Source organism: Peromyscus leucopus, chromosome 15 (assembly GCF_004664715.2).
Source record: "Peromyscus leucopus breed LL Stock chromosome 15, UCI_PerLeu_2.1, whole genome shotgun sequence".
In the NCBI taxonomy this organism is placed as follows: domain Eukaryota; kingdom Metazoa; phylum Chordata; class Mammalia; order Rodentia; family Cricetidae; genus Peromyscus; species Peromyscus leucopus.
This window is the reverse complement of record NC_051076.1, coordinates 53855809-53868783: the sequence shown is the minus strand read 5'-3', so window position 1 is coordinate 53868783 and position 12975 is coordinate 53855809. Positions and strand designations below refer to the sequence as shown.

General features: G+C 53.0%; 1 protein-coding gene across 1 annotated transcript in view; it reads right to left on the bottom strand.

Moving 5' to 3' along the window:
- Nucleotides 1–12975, bottom strand: part of Lgr6 (leucine rich repeat containing G protein-coupled receptor 6) — a 126518-nt gene that overhangs the window by 112486 nt on the left and 1057 nt on the right.

Sequence of the window (12975 nt, the reverse complement as noted above, 5' to 3'; positions counted from 1 at the left end):
AAGTCACTCTAACGTCGAGTGTATCGTGGTTTTAGCTCCTTTGACTTCAAACTTTCAAGTTTTTTGATATTTTTTTTTTTCAACCACTTTTTTCACCCTAAGGGTTGAACAGGTTGACACAGTAGTGTGTCAACACCTCGTGGCCTAAATAAAGTTCCTGACCAAGGGTCCCGGAAGAGGCTAAAACCCGTCTCCTTCCACTCACCCACTCTGTTCCTTCACATGTGCTGAGGGTACTTGCGTAAGGGCACCGCCTGTGCCAGCTGCAGCCTGATGGCAGATGTGCTGCAGGGGTGTGAGCAGAGTCTTCATCCAAATAGAGAGGTCTCCGGCTCCTCAGCAGCAGGCAGACCCTGGCGATGCCTGGGCCATGTGTGTGGCATCTCTGAAAGCTCCTATATACAGGTTACCTCCCTCACAGGCAAGGGGAAGCAAAACCCAGTCCTCCTCACTAAATGCTTTGGCACTAACAGCAGGGCTATCTGTTGCCTCTTTCCTACGCTAATATAGGAAAGAAGCTAGGGAAAAGGATAAAACTTGGGGAAAGGTCATCACAGCTGGAAGGCGGCAGATACTAGGAAGAACTTCCCAGCATATTCCCAAAGTCAAATGCCTAAGCAAGTGTGTGTGATGGTGGAAGTGGTAACAGGGTGTTGAGTGGCCTGTTCTGCCCATCTGGAGATTCCAGCTACGTCTGTGGCCAGAGTCCAGAGCAAAGCGACAGGAGGGCTCCTAAGGCCAGCCCCAGAAGTTCTAAATGCTCCTCTGTAGCTACCCTCTCTACCCCCTCCCTGCCATCTGAGCTCCGGGGCCATCTGTCCATCAGCACCAGGCATCCGAGGGTTGGCCAGGTATTTCCCAATGCTAACTCCACTGCTAGCATGTCCCTGGGACCTGAAAATGGCACCCTTGCACTCCCATGCCAATGTGTCACATGAAAGTGGGGCAGATGGGGGAGGAATCTGCATTCAAAACACTTAGGCATGGTGGTAGTGCGCGCACGCACGCACGCACGCACACACACACGATGCTCATGTCCTGTCCTAACCCTGGGGTCTCGAGTCTCAGGGAATGAACATTGTAAGAGGAGTGGGGGCTGGCTCCTCCTACCAGTTCCCCTCTCCTTGGCTCTCTCACGCCGTCTGCCCACACCTCCCCTGCACCCTCATGTGTTTTATAACATCTTTGGGTCAGGAGCTGTCACTTGCAGGAAATGGACCCAAGAGACCAGGTCTCAGCTAAGGCGAACAGGTGGCAATGGCAGATCCCAGCCTAGGGCCTCTGATCTCAGCTCTACAAAAGAAAAGAACAAACCTAACGCTGTAGACAGACAGGGTCAGGGGAGCTGCAGACATAAGAGAGGGTGCCTAATGATCCCTCATCCCTCCACACGGCAAAGAACGCTGCAGCAGGAGACGGCCCAATGGAGAGCAGGGTGAGCTAGCAAGGCTGGGCAGCCAGGTAGGAGGTCTTTCCAAAGCTGGGAGTTCAGGAGGTGCCTTCCTCCCCAGATGGACTAGGGGATGTCTAGTACACAGTGGTCCCCCTTGTCCAAGAGGGATTTATTTCAAGATGCCCCATACATGTCTAAGATTTCTTATAATATCAAAGCCTATATACTATATAAATATTTTCTATTATTATTAATTATTATTAATTAATATTTATAACTATAAATATTAATTATTAATATTTTCTATATTATTGATAAATTAAGCATAGTAAGATACTATCAACAATGACTAACAATAAAATAGAATAATTATAACAATATACTATAATAAAAAATTAAGTGAATGTGCATACATTGTCTCTCTTAAAAATAGTTTATTATGCCAGGTGGCAGTGGCACACACTTTTAATCCCAGCACTCAGGAGGCAGAGGCAGGCGGATCTCTGTGAGCTTGAAGCCAGCCTGGTCTACACAGAGAGTTCCAGGACAGCCAGGGCTACACAAAGAAAACCTGTCTTGAAAAAACAAAAATAAGATAGTTTATTATACTTTCACTTTTTTTAATTTAAAGAAAGTGTCTTGAAGCTTCTCTCTGGCATACCTCACCTGACGTTTGCCTGCTCTTGCACTTTGGTCCATCTTTAAATAAATGACGGGTTGCGTAAACCTCAGCCCTGTACTGCTCTCTCTCACAGCTGAACTGAGCACCCAGAGGCTACTGAGCGACTAGCGTTCAGGTAGCATATACGGCATAGAAACTCTGGACCCAGGCATGGTTCAGAGCTCTGCCGAGATGGAGACGGCATGAGATTTCACTGCGCTACTGACAATGTCACACACTTTTAAGCTATGAACTATTTAGTTCTGGACTTTTCCACGTAGCATTTTCAGACCTTGTTCGGCCCCAGATAACAGAAACTGCAGAAAGCAGACCCTTTAATAAGAAAGGACCACCACACTGAGAATCGATGCCGTTGTCTCGCTCGGCAATGCCTGCCACTACGTGTACACTCAGTATTTGTCAGTTGAAATAAATGCAACAATTGCTAATATCCACTAGCTGGTCCAGGCATATCATCACTTTCCATATACCAGTTCAAGTAGTCCTCACAACCCCCATGAGGTGGGCATCATTATCAATTCCGTTTTATCGGAAGAAGCTAAAAGGAAAGAGAGGAGTCCTTTCCTGAGTCCTGAGCCAGGATCTGAACCCCCGACATCGTGACTGCTGAGGTGGTGCCCTTGACCACACTGCTGCACTGTAGGCACTAGGGTGGACTTGGGCATGCAGGATGCTGACACGTGCACCCCGCTCTCCCGTTAAGGAAATGCCTTTCCATCAGAGCCCTAGACCTGCCTCACTTAGACGGAGGCATGCCCCTGTGCCCACCTCAACATAGCATACTCAGTAGCTCCGGCCCCTGCAGATGCCATTCTTAAACCAAAGATCACCTGGGATGTCCAATCTTTCTCTAACCCTAGACCCCTCGGGTGCATCCGGACAGAGGTTCACTTTTCTACCCTGTGACATCCCACAGAAGGAGGTCCCCTCCTCCCATCCCCCAACCATCAGACCCAAAGAGGTCACTGTCTGGCTGTGAGAAAGCAATGTGCCGTGTCACAAGTCATGGGGCATCTGTGGTGTTGTTAGAATTGTTCTGTTTGATTTTATTGTTACCGTTGGTGGTATCTTCTGATGCTTCTTTAATAAATCAAGATTCATCATGGGTATGTAGAGGAGCAGAGTATATAGAACTTGGTACTCTCTGAGCTCCTAGACACCCACTGGAGAATCTTGGAATGCATCCCTCCTGGGCAAGGGGAACCACTATATACAATAGACAGTCTTTGGACTGCCTATCCAGGCAGTTCCTATCCACATGAGGGAGAACACTCAGGAACAGACAGAATGTAAGACTACTTGGAATGGGAGTTCGGTCAAGGTAACAAACACCCTCGCTCTACAAACCAGAGTGAGGCCCCTAAGAGCAGAGGGGTTGTATACTTGGCAGGATCCAGTGCAAAATAAAAATGTAAATCCCTTATTTTCAAAACTATCACTCTCACACGGCCGTAGCCGAGCACTGCCCCAAGTCAGGGCCCTTCAAAGCAGAGTCCTGCTCAGTGCATGGTGGCAAGACTGTGAAGGTCTCGAGGCTAAGGGACTTGGGCCAAGTCACCCAGCTGGCAGGTGCTGCATGCAGGTAACCCCGCTGGTGGACTGCGGTCCAGGGTGGAATCAGAGGTAGCTGACTCTCACCTCCAATTCTCTGGGGTCCTGAGCTCCTATCTGTTCTCAGGAAAGCAGGGTGGGAGCCCAGGTCCTGTCCCAATTCTCTCTTGCTTTTGTTCTAGACAATGGTTTGCCTTCCTTTCCTGTCTCCTCCCAGCTGCCCAACCTGCTCCGTCTACCACAAGGGCACAGGATTTGTTTACTGCCCCTTCCTGCCTCAACTCCTGCAGTCCTGACACTTGATCCAGCCTTCCCATTCTCAAACGCCTGCCGGCAGGCCCGCACTGCCCCAGATCTGGGGCCGACAGGAAGGGAGCAGACGAAATACATATAGGTGGACTGCCTGTGGCCCTATCCAGAGCACCCCCTGCAGGTAGAGACCCGTATTATGGGTCTGCAAGCATGAGCGAAGGATCCTGAGAGAAAGGGACTCAGAACACAGACCTTGCCTGCAGGAGGCTCCCAGTCTAAAGGGAGAGGATGGCCAGGGCTTAAAAGTTCCCTCTTTCTGTGGCAGAGAAGTTCCCAATCTGAGAGCAAAAAAAAAAAAAAAAAAAAAAAAGCCCCATCAGAGAGACAGACCTATCCCACACAGAGGGTGTGTAATACTACATAGTATTCTCATGGGACATAAAGTCACATTCCCTGTGTGAAAAGCACTACCCTTAGGCAGGATCTCGCTTCCTACAAATCCTCAGGAGAGACTTCCACTACCTGGCAAGTGAGTGTTAGCATAGTGTTAGCATCTACTCTAGGGGCCTGTGGCTTTTCTCTGCACCACAACTGCAGCCTCTCCAGGGATTCCCACATAAGGCAGCCGAGCCGGTGCCCTCTGCCCGCCTGCCCGCCTGCCGCGTGTGGTTATCTGGCCCTGCCTGCTGCACTTCTCGCTTCCCACCAGGTGCTGCTTGTATGTTATGTGTGCTTGTCTTATCGCCCGCTTTGAGCCTCTGGGGCAGAGGAGACACATGCATGGAGTATGGAGTCCAAGCTCACCTCACTTTGGCTCTTCCCCTCCCCTCCCTTGTGTGTTCCCAGAGCCTCTTCTGAAAGAGGGGACAGCAGTGGTCCTGCCCTCACAGGGGAAGTTCATGTGAAGAACCCTGGGCAGTGCCTCATAGGGGGCAAGCATTCCCTCCGTGTCTGTCTAGTGAGTGAGCGGTTGGGTGTTCGCTCCCCGTGACAGCCTGCAGCTCAGGTAGCTTCGTCACTGGCCACTAACAAGGGGGGTGAGGGGAACTCCATGAGTCGGGGCGAGAGGTGCCACCAGAACTCACACGCTGCTGGGCTGCAGCCTACCCTCCTGACCCACACCATGCATGGGAACGTGGAGCAAGCTGGAGGTGAGGGCTGGAGACCTAGCAGGAAGAAGCTGCAGAGTGAGCAACCTGGTAAGGCTTCTTTCCCTAGGACATGTAAAACACCTTTCAGCAGCAGCCACTTCGGGCCTGTTTCCCAGGAGACAGCAGTAACAGATAAGGTGCTAATCAAATCCCAAGTCACACTGGACCTGGAGTCAACCTTGGTACATTGGGGCTTGTCTCTGGTTCCCCTGTATCCTCCCGAATAAATAAAAACGCCCTTCCCCCGCGCAGAGAGCCCAGCAATCTACTGGGTTGGGGTGAGAGGCAGTAACAATTCTGCCCCCACTCTTCCTCTCTTTCCCGTGTGTTAGCCATTGGCCTTGGCCTTGGGCCTGGGGACCACATCCAAATCCCTGACACCGGCACAATGGGAGACACTCAGCACCTTCCTGCCACCCGCCTTAGCCTGGGCACTCTCTCAGGGACACTCCCACCTTCTCCGACACCTCTAAGGGCAAAAGGGATGGGATGATTGGCAGGGGGAGAGGGTAGAGGAACTGTGTTCCAGAACCGGCCCTCTGGATATCACCCTCAGCAAAGTCCTAGACAGGCAGAGGGAAGTGGGTGAGCTAAAGGACCCCTTCACGCCAGACTCGGTTCCTTCCAAATGCCTCTCCCAAGAGGAGACCAGAACCCTACGAACGTAGCTGCCTTGTAAGCCATGGCAGTGTGCCAAGCACTGTGCCAAATTACAGATGTCTGCCTCAGAGTTTGGTGTGGTTATTTCCATTCTGAAGCTATGGAAACAGGTGACAGAGATAAAGAAACACACAGACGGGTCCAGGAGGCAGGGGGACCGTGCACACACGAGGCTAAGTTGGAGTATGGTGAGATTTAGGCCAGCCTAGGCTACATAACTAGTGCCTGTTTTTAAAAGCTGTAGGGACAGGAGAGATGAGTCTGTGGTTAAGAGCACTGGCTGCTCTTCCAGAGGACCCAGGTCCCATTCCCAGTGTCCACACAGCAGCTTACAGCTGTCTGTGACTCCAGTCCCAGGGAAGGCAATGCCTTCTTCCGGCCTTCGTGGGCACCAGGCACACACATAGTACACAGATACACGTGCAAGCAAAGCACACATACACCTAAAAGTACATTAAATTTTAAAAGCCAAAAGTTAGGAATGTAGCTTGGTGGTACTCACCTAGGATGTGCAAGGCCCTGGGCCCAATCCCTGGTGAGTGTACACAACACACACACACACACACACACACACACACACACACACACACACGAAGGAGCTTTTTCCTCTACAGCAGTGATTCCAGATGTGCCAGATGTTGCCTGGGGTTGGCTATGCTTGCGTCCTGAGAAGCCAGTTGATAAACCCTAGCTGATGAACACCCTGAACTGTTTGGTTGGTTTTACACGTGTGCCCTAAGGGAAAGGCACAGAGCCGCGCTCCGGAACCTCCGACCTCAGCGAGCAGTACAGAAAAGGCAGTTGAGGATGGGGAGCAAGTGCCAGTGCATGCTAGGTGTAATGAAGAGGCCACGTGACCCCAGCCTTCCGGGGGCTGAGAGAGGAGGACTGTGAGTTCGAGACCAGCCTGGACTATATGGCAAAACTTTGTCTCAAAAACAAACCAAAAAGCAATCCCAACTTAATTGGATACTCTCCCAGAGCTCTTGGATTTCTCTTCTAGAGTCTTCTGCCTGTGGATAAAATGCTTCCGGTCCTCTGGTCTCAAGATCAGCCTCTTCTCCTCACCACACCAGGCCTCTCTCTCTCTCTCTCTCTCTCTCTCTCTCTCTCTCTCTCTCCTCTCTCTCCCTCTCTCTCTCTCTCTCTCTCTCTCTCTCCCTCTCTTTCTCTCAGCACCTGTCAACCACACTATCACACACTATCACTCCTCCAAGGATGCTCCAAGGATGATCTGGCTCTGTAAGTTCACTTTTCATGAACACTTGACCCATTTCCCGTAATCACACCACCATTTGCCAGACTGCCTCACAGACCACTCAGCACACAGTAGGTCTCTGACAACACTGAGGGTAATGTCCATTCCGGCGATGGTCTCCACCTCCCCAGCTGTAACTCCTTAATTGTACTGAGCCCCAACATCCTCCCCTTCGAGCAAGTACCACAAGTGGGTCCCTAAAGTCACTGCTGGTGTCTGAGAGGGGGCTGATCAAAGCACTGATACCTCTTCAGAAGTACAGGAGCCTGGACACAGGATCTGAGAGGTTTCTCCACCTGGGGTGTTAACGTGCTCAGAAGCCAGCCTGTCCCTCTGGCACTCAGAGCCCTCCAGAGAGGACCTCCAAGAAACACTATGCACATTGGTGAGGGAGACTTTGTTCTGATGAAACCCCAGCCCCAGGGGTGACCAGAAAGAGACCTTAGACACTAAATCCCTCATTTTCCAAAACTGCGACATGGGCCTCACACAAGCCCTCCCTCACAGGGTTTAGATGAGGTGCTTTAGGTAAAGGACTTGAAGGCAACTTTGGCCACCTAGCAACTAACCAGGAAGTGGCGGCGGCGGCTGCTCTGGTTGATTAAGGGGTGATAGCACGTTCTATCTGGGACCATCAGGTGGCATCCTGACTGGGCCCGGAACATGGACCTTTCTTGATGAACTAGTGTACTTCTGGGATAAGGTCACAATCAAAGGAATGGAAACCGTAACCAGTAAGACATTCCCACCGCACCTAGGAGCAGACGGGGCGGCAGAAAGCCAGACACACGGTGCTGCCATGGCCACATTTCCATTCATCAGACGGGCCTCTGATCCCGATACAGGGCACACGTCCCTTGGAGGTCTCTGGAGGAGCCAAATCCTGGCAGCTCGGAAAGGGCTGGGAAGGGACACAAAGGAAGGCCCTCCTCTGGAGGTACCTTGTCTTTGAGTGGCCCGCCCAGCCCCCACCTGCCCGCCACCAGCCCGCTGTGGCCTGCTCTGGCATAGCTCCGGGGGGATCGGTGCCAAGCCCTGAGCTTTCCCCCCACCATGTCCTTTCACTGCTTCCAAAATAACTCTCTGCTCACTGCCCAAGTTTGGCTTCTCGGCTGTTTTTCTCCTCCTGGGACCTGTTCTCCCGTGTCTGAAGGGCAGCAGGAGAGTCCTGAATCATTGTTAGAAGTTGGGGAATCGCCCTGTCCTTAGGTAGTACACAGGGGCTCCGACAACTCTGAGAGCCCCTAAGTCCAGGAGTCCATTCAGTTTGGCTAACAGGAGTTGTTTCCAGTAGAGGGAGGGGTGGCCATTTCCTCCACCTCCTACTCTTGCGCCTTCCCAAGGTGACCAAAGCCCCAGAAGGACACTTGTCCTTGGCCCCGCTCCCAATAGAACTAGTTACTGGCCTAAGGTCACACAGTCCAACGTGGATGAGCAAAGAGGAAGCCCCTCCGCCACCTTCCAGACGCCATCAGGGCAGGAACCCAGCCTGGGCCCCAGCAGCCCACCACCTTCCTCTGGCCGTACCCAAGAATACGTGTTCCACTTCCGAGGAGAAGCCAGGCTCTCCAGGCAGCCCGACCTGAGAGCCCAGACTCTTCCTCCTTGGAGAGGCTCCCATCAGGCAGGTTTGGCTGCTGACCCTCCAGGCTGTGTGCGGGATCACTTCCTCCACCACCCGAGCCCAGGAGCAGCCTGGCTCCCCGGAAGGCCATTTCCCTGAAGGTCGGTGGAGCGGTGAAGGAAGAAGGCGGTGGGAAGGAGGGGCCCTCTGAAGGGCCCCGAAAGATGAAAGTCTTGGATCACAACCATTCCCCCCCCCCCCACCGCGCGCGCTCCCCGATTCTGGGCCTCACGGGGCACTTGTAGTTGAAAGTGCTGAGAGAAACAGAAATGTCACAGTCAATGTTCTTTAAGTGCGAGTACTATGAAAAGTGCCACACGTCCCCTTCGCTCCTCCGGACCTCCCTTCTAGATAGACACGCAAGTCGTGTTTCCATTTTAGGTTAAGAAACTGAAACTCTGGGCCTGGGGTGAACCTCCCCCTCCCCCATTGTTGGGGTTGCCTCTGGCGATCCCCAGAGTCTGGCATCCTACCAATACCCAGTGGCACCCACGTGGACACCTTCTCCTGTGCCCCGTCCACCTGGGCTGTCACCTGTGGGCCCGGGCCAGTGCGGGGAAGCAAGCTGCGGCACAAGGGACCATCCGGGGCACAAGGGACCATCCGGGGCACAAGGGACCATCGGGAGCGAGAGCCCATGGGCGGGGGAAGGTGGTGCTGCTGGGTGGGCGGGGGGCCAACTCTCTCTGAGCCAGGCTTTCTTCTCCGCCAGTGCCCCACCCAGCCGCGCCCGTGCCCGCTGCTGCCAGAGCCCAGAGGTTTCCTTTTTCTCTTTGCCTAAGGCCGTCTCCTGCCTTCCTTTGAACTGGGGTGTCAGCTCCCACACACAGGCACTCTCCCCCAGCAACCCCCCAGGCTCCTTCCACAAGGGAGGGCCCTGGGGACCCCACTTCCTGGAATTACTCCACCCCTGCTTTGCTCTCCGCTCCCCGCTTTGGTCTGGGTGCTGCCCGGGCTCTCCCCCGCCCTCCCCGATTTCCCGCCCACTGCCAAGCTCTCTCCACGAGCTCTCCCTGTGGCACACACCGGCGATGGCAGAGGACTCAGGGTTTCTCTGCCTCTCCTTTTCTACTTTGCAGCCAAATGTGGGGCACAGAAATCCAGGGGACCCCTGGGACTCAGCTAGGGTCTCCCACCCACAGAGGGACTCGGGGTTAGAACTTGTGTACCCCAGCCTCGTGGCGGAAGTATGTCGGCTCAGAGCCTGCTAGAGAGGCCGCAGAGGCTGGACCAGGAAGGGAGCCTCGGAGATGAGGAAGAGAGCTGACAAAGTGATCCCCCACACACACACCCTCCCCAAGGCCACTGCTCCCGACTGGGGTCACGTGGTCTTCTGCTTCCGCATCTGACAGTCCTCTGGGAACCCTATGGGGCAAGCTGGAGGGTGGGGGGGGTCTTCCCTTGGCAACTCTCCTCCCATTTCATGAAGTCTTACAACTGTATCAGCTGCTACGGGGCAGCAGGAAAGCTGTTCTGGGTCCCCAGGGTAGCTACCATTGTCTGCTTGGCAGTGTGCTCTCTGCCACGGCCCTCAACAGACACAGAGACCTGCCCTACAACTCTCATAGAAGGCTGCTTCTCCTCTTTCCAGTGCCAGCTCCAGGACCTCCTCCTCCAGGAAGCCTTCCAAGACAACTGCCTCTTGACTCTGGCTCCCTAATGTCAACACTACTAACCCTGTTCTTTCCAGACCCTACACAGAACCCTCTGCAACACTACCTCAGGGAATCCACCCAGCAACCATCAGGTATTATCTTCACTTATAGATGGGGAAACCAAGTCACAGAGGTGCTAATAAACTTGCCCAAGTTCACCTAGCACACAGCCTTTTACACCAATGCCTATCCTTAACCTTTCTGTTCTCTTCTTCTAATACCCTGCCTCCATCTGTCCGGTTACAGACATCCCCAGGCAGTGGTGAGGGATGCTAATTACCCTGAATCTACGCACAGGTGAGTGTACTACACACACACACACACACACACACACACACACACACACACACCTGACCTTTCACACAAATCCTACGGGTATCACTGCAGTCTTGAAGAGAGTGAATTCCCCAGGAAGCAGGGAGCAGCTTGGCACAGAGCGGAAGCCCTAACAGCAGTAAGTAAAGAAGTGGGTGCTTAGGGGTGGCCACCAGTGTCGGAGCCTCTGAGTGTTTGCAGCCAGGGCTACAACTCTGTTTCCTGAACCCTCTCCCCAATATTTCTTAGCATTAGGGGGGCAAATGAGGGACCCCATGAAAATCCCTAGATTCTCCTACTCAGGGTCTAGTTGCCTAGCAAGTATCTGTTACATGTACATTTCTGTGTTCGTGTGTGCTGGGGTAGAACAGGGACATTTCTCATTCACAACACGACTGCAGTGCCCAGAGTCAGTGGCTCCATCTTTCCTTCCATCCCTTTCCATAAGGGGCCTTGTCCAGGGAGACACACAAAATCCAGCAAATTTCACTGAGCCTCGCTCAGTGAAGGGGCTCTTTACTGGTGGTGGGGCCTCTTTAGAGACATGTGAAGAACTGTGTATAAATGAATAGCTCCTGACTTTGATCAAACGGGGCTGGCATTGGGCCCAGAGTGCTCATGGGTTTTGGACTTGTGCATCAAATAAATAGAAATAAAGACTTTCTGGTCTCCCCTGAAACTGGAACAGAGAGGGTAGCCACTTCATGACAAGTAAAGGCTAGGAAGGAACTTCACCCAGGGTGGGAAGCAGATGTCAAGTAATTTGTACTGAGAGTCTGTCAAGGAATCCACAAGAGGAACCAGCAGTGTCTTCTAGGGCCCACAGCAAGGTTCCAAGACCACCAAGAAAAGAAGGATCTCCAATATATCCCTGACCTGGCTCCTTCTCAAGGTCTGTCTCTGCTGCCCTCAAATGCCTCTGCAGAGCTGGGGGAGAGGGAACCTCAGAACAGTAATATGTTTGATGTACAAGCATGAAGACCTGATTCCTAACCTGGAAGCCATAAAAGTGGGCATGGTGGTGTGTACTTGTAATTCCAGCGTAGGGCGTCAAAGACAGGCAGGTCTCTGGGACTCACTGGCTAGCCAACCTAGATCAGTGAGCTCCAGGTTAGCAAGACGCTGTTTCCAAAAGACAAGCAGACAGCTCCTGGGAAGCGATGCCTGAAGTTGGCCCCTGGCCTTCACATGCACTGCACATGCACATGCATACACGTGTACACCAACACAGACACACACACACACACACACACACACACACACACACACACACACACGCACACACACACACACACACACACACACAAAGCAATAAGTAAAATGTCCTTGCAGCTGTCCTGAGAAAGCAAAGAGGCTTCACCTCTGAGCCACCTGCAGACAGCAGATGCCCCTCTTCCATCACCAACTGGGACCCCTGCCCAGCCAAGGCCAGAGAGACAGTCCTCTCCACCTCCCTCCAACACTGCAGATACTGCAGTACAATTTTCTACATCACCCCAGGACACATACCAGTCACTCCCTTCTCCCACCCTCAGAAACACTCTTAAGCCTAGAAGAAAAAGGTTTCCTCGACACCTAGGAGGGCTCAGGAAGAGCTCAGAGACCCTCACATCTTCTAACCCAAAGATGCCTTGCCTCAGAGGCACTGGGTCCGAGTACCAGGGAGCTGCTGTCAGAATGGATGGTGGGACACTTGGATCCCCAAAGTGAAACTCTTTACGTCTGTCCCCAAGCCCTGCCAGAAAAAGGCCCTCAGATTAATCTAGCATGTCTTGGGTGCTAAGAAAGGTAGTTTGACCTACCACCCTTGGAAGGTCCTGATCCTCTGTCCCTTTGACACAGGCAAAAGGCCTCTCTCTTCTGCTGTCCCGAAAGGAGCGCAGCAGAAATTCTTTCTAAACTCCTTTTAGTCGTCGGCCCTGTCTTTCAGCAAACAATGTCATAGATCCCTAATATGTAAAACTGCTAGAAATGGGGGTTCTGGGGGTGTGGCAGGGGTGGTCCAGAACCCCTGTACTCTACCTGGCACTGGAGTGCTCTCGCAGCTCTGTTTTGGAATCCCGTGTTCACCTCTGGGGACCTGCTTTGCCCTTCTGAAATAGGATGTTTCTCAGCCCTCACTCCCTTGAGCACGGCTGTGTTTTTTTTGGAGTGAAGGAGGATACCCAAGGGAGGGAGGGAGCCCCGCAAGAGACTGTAGTTCAGGATCCCCACACTCATAGGACACTGCCCCCTCAGTGCACCCTGGCCCCGGGCTCCCCGGGCTGAGCCTTTTGGGACAAGCCCAGCTCCCTCTTCCTCGGTGCTCATCAGTTCTAGGACCCCAAAGCTGAGAGAGCCTCTCCCAGGCCTGAGGGAGCTCTGGGGATCCTACCCAGACTTGACCACCTGCTCGACATCCTCTGAGGGAGAACAGGGAAGGCCAGAGGTTTTT